This window comes from Enhydra lutris, unplaced genomic scaffold (genome assembly GCF_002288905.1).
Source record: "Enhydra lutris kenyoni isolate GAN:26980312 unplaced genomic scaffold, ASM228890v2 scaffoldscaffold20, whole genome shotgun sequence".
In the NCBI taxonomy this organism is placed as follows: Eukaryota; Metazoa; Chordata; class Mammalia; order Carnivora; family Mustelidae; genus Enhydra; species Enhydra lutris.
Window position 1 is genome coordinate 16,350,178 of NW_019154104.1, and position 11,241 is coordinate 16,361,418.

An 11,241-nucleotide genomic window follows, 5' to 3' on the forward strand; every position below is an offset into this window, starting at 1 on the left:
AATCGAGGTCTAGGTCTGGAGGAGAGCCACACCCCAGAGAGCAAGTTCAACCGAGCTAGGCCCAATATTTGCCTCCTTCCTCTTCTTCCCTAAACACATCTTTCCAGGGCACCACCCAGCTCAAGGCAGCACGAAAGTATAGGGAGGAATCTCAGAGCTTTAAACAGCTTAGAAACCAGGAGGCTACACCAAAAGTGCAAGACACATGTAAGCAAAAATCAGGCTGGTATGCTGTGATAAATGATCCAGGGGGCAGGAGGAGGCACATTCTGTGGGCTGGCTTCATTTATGGTGTTGTTCTAGCCAGAGCCCTGCGCCGTTGGGCGGGATGAGACCATCGGCCCCACACAGCAGCCTTGGCCAGAGACTCCAGCAGCTGGAGGTCAGCACCTAACAGGTCAGCACCTAAATGCATCCAACCTTTCTTTCTCCCTTGCGTGGACTCTAATTTGCCCTCCTTCCTCACTGAAGATATGCTCTTTATTGAGGAACAGAAAGGTTGGGTACAATGAGTGAGACATGTTATAAAAACCATTGCCATTGGCATCACATCGACTGAAGATCCAATCTCTGCTTTACCAATTACCACTCTTGGCTCTTGGGCAACTTCTTCTGCTACCTGACAGAGGATGGCTGTGAGGATTACGTGAGAAAATATATTTGAAACTTGCCCAAAGTGCTTAATAACATCTATTTCCTACCGCTCCTACTGGCAAATGATTTTGACTTCCCCAGTTGTGCAAACTACAGGGATACAACACATGACTTTTATCAAAGGACTTACCATTTATAAGTTCCACAAAGACAGGGACCATGTTTCTTTTATCCATCAAGTCTACCCAGTGTCTAGCACAGTGCCTGGCACACATACATATGCAGAAATATTTTTTGATTGAATAATGGATGAATCATGCCAATCTGAACCTTAAAACCTTCAAGGCCCCAAAAGAGCATCTACTCCAGGGTTGGCAAATCATTGACTTGCTTGCCCACACCAACTGATACTTAGTTAATACATAGAACACTATGTTGAGAAGGATTCTGAGGCCACATCTGTCTTCAGAAGGAGAGAATGATGTGATCAATTAGCAATTTCTTCCCGAAGTATGAAAAGGAATAACAAATCATGAGTGCCTATACTTACCTTTTTTATTCAAACTAACACATCACTTTACCAATGAGGAAGTGGGGGATCAGAGATCACACAGCCAGTTAGAGGCAGTCTTGAGCACAAACTTCAGCTCTGGATATGAGCAGAAGAGAAAACAAGGCTGTCAAAACCCTGATCTAGAGGATAATGGCAGTTGGTTGAGAACAGAGGCCAAGAGACTCCATCTAAGCAGACGTTCTATGCAGCTACTGCAACCAAGATCAACATTTCTCCTCAACCTCCATTAGCAGGGGGACAAGCAGTAATCCAGAAGAAATGTTGATAGATGGCACAGACTGAGGAATTTCAATTAGGCCCAGAGACCAAACTCTCTGTTAATTCCCTCTTCACTTATCCCTCAGGCCCCTTCAGTTCTGCCTGCGCCCCACCCCCCACTTCATTTTGGGTAAGTGGCTACCCTCCCTCTTCCTCAGCCTCCCAGATTCCCCAGTTGCAGCCCTCATTTAAGACAGATTTGTCTCATCCCTCAAGATCACTGCTTGGGAGAAGCAGAGAGAAGAGTAATTAGCAAATTCAGCATTCTGGTAACCCTTCTACAGAGAAGGATGATCATTTGTTAGCTTAAGTAAATCCCCACGCCTTGATTAGCTGTCTCACTTTGACAAAGAAATGAGAACAGGCTCATTCATTGCACTGAGGGCTCTGTGTGAGACCTGGGAGGTGAGCAAAAGTCAAAATAATTCTTATTTTTTGATTGAAAACTGAGGACTCTCCCCAAGGAGGGGGAGCCTAACTCCCCACTCCGTCAGTGTGGGCTGCACCTAATGACTTCCCTCCAAAGAGCACACTACAAAAAGAAACAAAAATAATAGCTGTAATTCAGAGAAACCTGATGAACACTAGCTCAGCCAGGGGGTCAAGGTCAGCATCGTTAATGATAAGTCATATTGATAAGATGTGATGAGGAAGAGAGCACTTCACCTCCGTGGTCTTCCTCCCAAAAACCCGCAACCCTGGTCTAATCTTGAAAAACCCCGACTGAGGGACAGTCCACAAAATGCCTGACCAGTACTCCTCAAAACTGTCAAGGTCATCAAAAACAAAGGAAGTCTGACAAATTGTCATAGCCAAGAGGAACATAATTGTAAGGGGATATTCTGGATGGGATCCCGGAACAGGAAAAGGATATCAGATAAAAACTAAGAAAACCTGAATAAAGTGTGGATTCCAGTTAATAATAGCGGATGCTTGTCAGTTCCTCAATTATAGTAAATGTACCATACTAATGCAAAATGTTAATATTAGGGAACATTGGATATAAGGTATATGGAAATTCTCGATTATCTTCACAAATTTTCGGTAAATCTAAAATTATTCTAAAATAAAATGTTTACTTAAAACAAGTGAAGGGAAGTGTCTTAAAGGTTGTCTCCAGAACAGCCAAAGCAGGTGGCTCTAGAGGCACTTCTGGTGACAAGAACTGTCTACCTTCTCCCTCCCTCTGAAATGAGTTTTTTCCCATTGAACAGCAAACTGACCTCTTCTTTTCCCGCCTAGAGAACTTCAAACTCTGGTCTCCGTTCTGCCCTCTGAAACCCACCGAAAAAATATGGAGCCTAGACTCTCTTTTCCAACACACCCTCCAATGTTTCAGAGTTATGCTTTATCAAGTCCAAAGAGACCTGCAAACATCTTCCAATCCCAAACCTTCATTTTAGAGACAAGAAAACTCAGAACCAGGGGGGGCAGGAAATTCACCCACAATCACACCACAATCACACAGACACTGAAACCCAGGTTTGGTCACGCCAGTCCAAAGCATTTTTCTTTATAACACATGCTGCTCTTCAGAATGTTAAAATGTGTTCCTGTACCCAACACCATTTCCTTCACCGTTATCATAATTTGGGATCTCCAGATCTCCAGTACCCTTCCAGGAAGACCCTCATCAGCGGTGAATGTCTTGTTTACCCTCCTAGATAGTCGTTTCAAGAAGCAGCAGGATTAGGGGTGTTAACGAAACCAATATCTCCTCCTTCCTAACAGTTGATGTCCCAAATTGAGTGGAATGCTCCAGATGAGACTTAACCAATGTTACTCTGTGGTATGAAGTTACAAACAAAAAAGCAGCCCTTGCTTAAGCAAGTCTCAGAGGCACATTGGCTAACTGTCACATGCATGGAGTGTGGATCCTCATGCAGTCTTTTTAGTAAATCAAAATGTCAAGGTCAAAGACACCATCACTTCGCAGCCCCATTCTACTCCTTCCTATGTCTTCCAAAACGTTTTTATCCACTGAGAAAGAATAAAGGAAGGAGCGAGGCAAGAACTAGCATTCATTGAAACTGTGCAAGGTGCACTATATATATTACCCATCGGTTTATTCAATTAGCATTTATTGAGGACCATGATGTGCCAGAAATTGGGGGAAGAACTGAGAATACAAACGTCACAAGACACCATCCAGGCCTTCAGTAATTTCAGTCCAGTAGGAAAGACATTCATATCAACAACAAATTGCAGAACCATGTGACAAATAATGGAAGCATGAGGTTGGGATTCCCAAACTAAGTGTCGATTTGTGCTATATAAAAGGTGTCCCATGGTCAGTTAAGTTTGAGAATATAGAATACCATGTCTTCCTCTCAGAAATTCAAAATGTTCGTATGGATGATAAAGACTCAAAGAAGTCTTACAATAAAATATCTGTTTAATCCGGTGGTTTCCTAGACATAAGTGGCCACTGAAATTTTTTTTCTGAACTTTTAAACTTAATTTATATATAATTGACAAATAACATTATATTAGTTTTAGGTGTACAACAGTCATTTGATATTTTTATATATTGTGAAATGGTCACCACAATAAGTCTAGCTACCATCCATCACCATCTGTAATTACAATCGTTTTTCTTGTGATGAGAATTTTTAAGATCTATTCTCATAGCAACTGTCAAATATACAATACACTGTTGTTAACTATAGACCCTATGCTATATATTATATCCATTTGATGTTTCTTTTAGAGCTGGGAGTTTGTATTTTTTAACTCCCTTCACCCATTTCACTCACCCTGATCTGCTCCCTACCCATCCTCCAGCAACAAGGAATCTTTCTCTACAACCATGCTCTTGGGTTTTGTTTGTTAGGTTGGTTTGTTAGGTTGGTTTTTTGTTTGTTTCTCAATTCCACCATGAACTCTTTTTTTCAAAGAGTGCTTACTAACATACAGAAATTAATGGCACAGTAATATATACTCTCTATACCCTACTGTCACCTCTAAGGTAAACAAATGTCACTATGGCACCCAAAGGAGGGGAAAAAAAGCCTAACTTGGACTTAGCAGGTTAGAAATGTGAGAAAGCCAAAATGTCCTCTGAATAAATACATAACCATGAAGCTTAACACAAGGACTGTAGGTTAGACAACATGAAGGTAGAGACCTATCTTGGGCCAAGAGATCTTGGATTCAGCTCCAAATTCTATTCTTGCCCAAACAACCTTCCAGAGTTTCCTGGGTAGCTCTGAGGTCTTGGACTTGCAGGGAGCCAGTAGAAGCTCTAGAACTATCAGGCCAAAGAGGAGGAGGGCACAATAAGAGAGGAGAAGGACCTTTGGCAACGCAAGTCAGGGAGAGAAGTGGAATAGGAGATGGCCAGCAGAGGGAAGTTCCTTGGAGAGGAGAGAGGTGTTACCCCGTCACAGCATGGCCCCAACTCCCCGGCATCGCTTGTGGTCATAAATACCTACTGACAGCACCGTATGTATTTCCTACTCCTTATCATTCACCCCACATCAGGGGTCCTAAACTACAACACTGCTGACATTCTGGACCAGCCAATTATTTCATAGGACAAGAGGACTGTCCTGTACATTGTAAGGTGTTGAACAACAGCCCTAGCCTGTACCATACGCCCAGAATTGTGCCAGTGGCACCAGAAATGTCTCCAAATATTGCCAAACATCCCCGGGGGTAGAGGTTGGGGGATGGGGGGAGCACCATCTCCAGTTTGGAACCACTACCCTAAATAGTTCTTTGGTGTCTATCACCACCCCTATGCTACCAAATAAACTCCAAATAAGCAATAAGCCCGCAAAACAAAGATATAACCTCTCCTGAATATTATCACTTGGGCCTCAAGCTACTTTCCCATTGCTTACGGCCAGGTCATGTGACTTCTGCTCATTCCTGAGAGCCCATGTCATATCTCACTGTCCCCTTCCATGAAGTTTTCCTGTCACTTTGAGTCAGCTGCAAACCCTTGCCTTCCTGTCCTATCCTACAATTCATGGTACAGCACCATTAGTATTGGTCCATGACTGACTACCATTGAACATCTATGCATATTTGACCTTTCATTGTCCTGTAATTCACTTTGAGTGAGCAAACATTGATAGACCATATATGATGTGTCAGACACCACGCTGGTGCAGTGGGACACAGAGACATAGGATATGATCTCTACCTTTAAGAAGTTCAGTCTCATGGGGAAGATAGACACAAAAGTTATAGTCCTACACAGCTGCTTGTCTTGTCTCCTCTGTGGGATCCCTGAGGATAAAGGCAAAAGTCTAATCTCTCTTTTGTGTCCACCACGGTGCTGAGCACACGGCAGGTGCCCAAAAGATTGTAGTGAACTGGAATCAGGGAGGAAACAGAGCTTCTTTGAGACCATATCTCCACAAAGGCAATTAATAGCTACTGAATTTCCACTGGGCAACTTCTTTTATGAAGTGATGGTAAAGTAAACAGTGGTTGTCATTATTTGGAAAAATAAAAAGACAGCAACCCTATGTAAGTTACCTATGTAAGTTACCCTGTCTTTCTGTCTTTTTTTTTTTTTTTAACTTCTACTCCATGAGATCCAAAAATCTAGGACCCACTGCTAGAATAAAAGAAGTACAGAAAGGGAAGAGGGGGAGGGCAAGAAACACATTTAAATAATTTGGAAGTAATGAAGACTTTGCAAAAATTACTGTCGAAAACAAATAGTCTAGGGAATACTTGGAAAATGTGAACATATGCAAAATCAGCAAATTGAAAGAGTCTGCATTACCAAGTCTTTGGGGGAATAGACTAACACTAATATTTTAGAAAAATGATGGAGAACAGAAGGACAAAACGAATGTGGGGAGACAGATGGAGGTATGCACCTTCTCAAGCCAGAAATAATAGGAGCCCTAAATGGCCATGGTTTGGGAAGGCTAGCTCTAGCATTTCCGAGAAACAATGGAATAGAGTTTAAAATGCTTGAACAACAAAGATGAATCATGGGCACAACTACAGAGCAGAGACACAGTTTCCAGGCAGAGTTAGGAGGCAGAATCCACAGGTGGCAAAGCTCAGAGACCCTCAATAAGTAGTAGCAGGAATTATTAGCATTATCATTGATATATTAAGTTCCCCTGGCCCTATAACCTTGTCTTTTCCTCTCCTGGGTCTTGAACCAGTATCACATGCGGGATTTATACACAAGCCTTGAAAAGAACCAAGATGGTGGCTACGAAAGTTTCCCAAGGATACAGCCCTTACTATTCACTTGAAAAACCAAGAGTGACCCCAGAAAGGGAAGCACAACCCAAAGCAGCAGCTGGAACTCAGGACAGTCTGTTCCACCTACTCTCTCCTTCAACCACACCACAGCCCAGCCCACCCCATCACTGTTCTCCAACAGCAAAACACATTTTCCTTCTCACCCCTTGCAGCCACCAAAAACTCATAAATATGGGCTAAATGCCAGCAAAATGCTTCTCCAGTGTAGAACGGGTGAAGACCCAAGAGCCCATAGCCCATGTCAGGAGGAGGAGTGGTGGTGAATTACATCTGATGGGCCCAGGAGCAGGGGAAGACCAAGACCTTCCCCACAGCAGACACGGGTCAACCTTAGGTGAAAGGGTTCAAACCAGACCAAGAGACCTTAAAGGAAAGACAGCATTTCCTTAGCCAAATCCAAACTTTGCTCAAATGACATGAAACCTTTGACACAGTCTCTTTGAGGCCACAGCTTCAGCCCTTCCAGTCCTGAGAAAGTTGTAGCCTCATGGAAGGCTACTGGCCCTGGGAAGAAGCACAATCCTCAAGGCCAGCCCCAGCTGAGAGAAGAGAGATGTGTCCAGCCACAGAACAGGAGAAACTGTCTCTATTGGCCAGAATATAGCCACCCAAGAACTTGAAAATGAGAAAATGAGCCTGTCTTCTGCAGTCAGGGCAAAGATAGGAAAATCTGCCTCATGTAACATATCCATAGATGGAATATGTCCATTAATAAGAAAGTCTCTTAAGGCAGTTGATTTATCAAATTGCCAGCCTTTTCTCCTTAGGAAGTGGTAAAATGTATCGGAGGTTTCCAGTATTTTATTAAGTTAAATAGAATAGAAAATACAAGAATGCATCACATGTAATAATGATAAGTATTATTTCCAGGAAGTGTGTCTGTGTATACACGTGTGTAGTAGTTTCAATTTGTAATGTATATCTTTACTGTCAAATTTTTTTGAAAGTCACTGCTATCAAGTAAACATTGGTAGACTCTAAGAAAGTTCTAGTCAGATTAATCATCCATACACTGATCATTAATTCCAAAATATGCATTGAGCACCTACTGTATACCAGGGTTACACAGGGCACTGAGACGAAACGATTCCACAGTTCTTGTTATATACTTAGCACACTTCTAAGTTCCTTACATATGCTCATGCATTTATCCCTCACAACAAGCCCCTGAGATAGGTTCCATCATTATCAACATCTTATTCAGATGAGAGGGTCCAAGGTCACATAGCTAGCAAGTGGCAGAGCTGGAATTTGAACCTGCTTTTATCCGTGAAGCAATAGTGCCCAAGGACGTACCCGATGTTCATAGCAACATCCTTGTTGCTGCAATGGATTGTCTCTACCCGAGGCCACTACAGACTGGGCCCATATTACCAACTCCCCTGGTCTGAGCTTGTGCTGGCTAGTCAGATGGAGGCTTACATATTCTGGCTCCTTGAGGAGCCGACCGCAAGGGAGAGAATACAGAGCACGGAGCATCCATTCCACTTGGCATTTGTCACCACACAAACCCAGGTCCTGGCATTCTGTTGATATAGGTGAGCTCATGAGCTCACAGATCGATATTTTGGGGGCTGCAAGCCTGCAGGTCAGTCCTGGACCACAGGGACATGCCCCTGAATAATATGCCCTTGGCTAAGTTGGCTTTCTGGGCCTCAGTGTCCTCAGCTATGAAATAGGGATGATAACAGCATCTACCTCATAAGGTTGTTGCAAGGATTTAATGAAATATTATATACAAAGTGTTTAGCAAATGCCTAGCACATGGTAAATGTTGGCTAGTTATTATTTATTGAGCACTTAGTATGAAATTTATCATCCAGTGAAAGAGATAACAAACAAGATCACTTCTATATAATCCTGTGTGGGGCTGGAGGAATTCAGAGTAAAGGTACTTAACTCAGCCAGAAAGCTTTGGATAGAAGACAGTATCTGGAGATGAGTCTGTAAGATTGAACCAATGGGTGAAGAATAGGGGAAGAACATTCCATCCAGACAGAGAGAACAACTGGGCGAAGACCCAGAGGACTTATGTATCTCCTTCTATAACACAACTGGGGTAATATCACTTAAAAAAAAATCTCCAGTCATGGGCGCCTGGGTGGCTCAGTGGGTTAAGCCTCTGCCTTCGGCTCAGGTCATGATCTCAGGGTCTTGGGATCAAGTCCCGTATCAGGCTCTCTGCTCGGCAGGGAGCCTGCTTCCCCCGCTCTCTCTCTGCCTGCCTCTCTGCCTACCTGTGATCTCTCTCTGTCAAATAAATAAATAAAATCTTTTAAAAAAAAATCTCCAGCCAAAAATTCTACAGTACAAGTTTTTCCAAAGTCATTTCCGGTATTGGAATAACCATGTAATGTACACAGCTATACATACTCACTTCTAGGCAAGTAAAAACCTCAGCCTTAAATGACATTTAAAAGAAAAAAATATCAGTCCCCAAATGTGTTAGAAATGGGATCTCTCCCATGAGGATGGACATGTTTTAGATATGTGTTTCTCAAAGTGTGCTTCCCAGACCTGACCCTGTTAGAAACGCATGCCTCACCAGATCTACCAAATCAGAAATTCCGGCAGTGCAGTCCAGCCATGCACTTTAAGAACCACTGCTTTGAAGAAACTTGCCAAGGAGGAGGCAAAACTAAAAGCAACAGCAGTCCAGGAAGAAGCTCCTGTAAAGAGCTGTGCTCACAATGCCCACTGTGCTACCCCATTTAACACAGCAGCTAAAGAGCTCAGACACTATAAACCGATAGGCTGGGGCTTGAATCCCAGCATTGGTATTTGATGGCTGCTATTTCCTTCAACCACTGCATCCTCATCAGCAGGTTGATCTCAGGACTCAGTGTCATGTTCCCTATAAAGCCCTTAGCACAGAGCACTCCATTGAGAACCAATACCCTGGAAGAAACTCTGGCAAACCTATCCATCCAAAAGTGTCAACACTGCTACGGTTCTAGCAGCCTTTGGAACAGTGGTCTTCAAATTTAGGTACACATACTCTTAAGGGTACAAAAGGACTTGGTTTGGGAGCATAGATTTATGAGGACCAATTTCCAAACCCTGTTTTCCAGCAGACTCTCCTAAAATTGATCTGCCTGCATTGGGGTATCAAGAGAGTTCTCCTTCCCCACCCACCTTCTCTTTCAGGGAAGACTTTCTCCCACTTACCAAAAGAAAGGCACAGTTCTCACTCATCCCAAACCTGGAGTATAAACTTCCAGGGCTCCAAACAGGGGGAGTAAATAGACATTCTGATGTGAATATCTATAATGAGAGGATAACAAAGTCATTTGCAAGTGAGCAACTCAAATGTCTAGTTACATGTTTTTTCCCAAGTCAGGTGTTTTCCACATAATCCAAGGAGGACCTTTAGCTGACAGCTGACAGATCATCAAATAATAATTTCTGATGATAGATCACTATGTGATTTTTAATATATTAGTTGGAAGTACTCAATTCAAATGCAACAATGTTCCTTATATTTCCGTCTACTTATATGAACAACATTTTCCATGTACTCATGTGAGTCTTTTCAACATTTGTCTTAATAAACAAAAAATAGTATGGTATTTATAATTGTCTCATTCTAGCAATAAGTAATATTCAACTACAGGTAGATGAAAAAATTTATAAAATCCCATCCACTTCATAGAGATGCATTTCTAATGCATTTCACTTTTTGTGTTTAATAATTGTATATAAAAATATATATTTATGTTGTTTCTCAACTGTATAGTAGTAATAATTATAATGGGAATTCAATCCAGAAGAAATGTTTCAATACTTAAAGGCTTTTAGTCACATGAAATGTTTTAAAATGCTATTTCAATTTATATGTATGTTTTTGTTGCAAAGAAGTATGATACTGAAATCAATAAAAAACTTTCAAGCATAAAAATTTATTACATTAGGAAGAAATTCTGTGGGGAGAGTGGAATGAAAATATGAGTCAAGGAGAAAAGAAATGATGTAAAAATGTCTGACTGCTGAAGAAAAGCTTGTTTGAGTATCTGTAAACGGAACAGAGTAGTATCAAATCACGTGATATTTAGACTTCACTGGGAACTTGAAAAAGCAAATAAAGGTTTATTTTTAAATGTCAGTATTTACAATATGCCCCAAATCACAATTTTTGCAACTATGTAAAGTTATAATGGGAAACTGTAGATATCAAATGAAAATATGCACAGGCATACATTGTCTCTCCAAATTCTTTCAAGGGATACTCAAGGGAAAAAATCTGAAGACCTCTGCTATAAAAAACCTCCTCCTTCTTCCCTTTCTTCAATACATAAACATACTACACAGAAGTGATGTTCTTAGTGCTGAATAGGATGTCAAGAAGCTTTCCAGAGAAGTAACCAGCATTGTCTCTGTTTTTAAAACTCACCATCTAGTTGAATGAATTTGGATATTCTAGCTGCTCTTTATATGTAACAGGCTACTCCAAAACTTGGTGACAGAAAAAGTCAGTGGATTGCAGTTTCCACATAATCCAAGGAAGACCTAACTGAGCTGTCAGCTGGTAGATTAAAAATAATTTTTAATGCTTCACTCTAGAGAACAAACAGATGGTT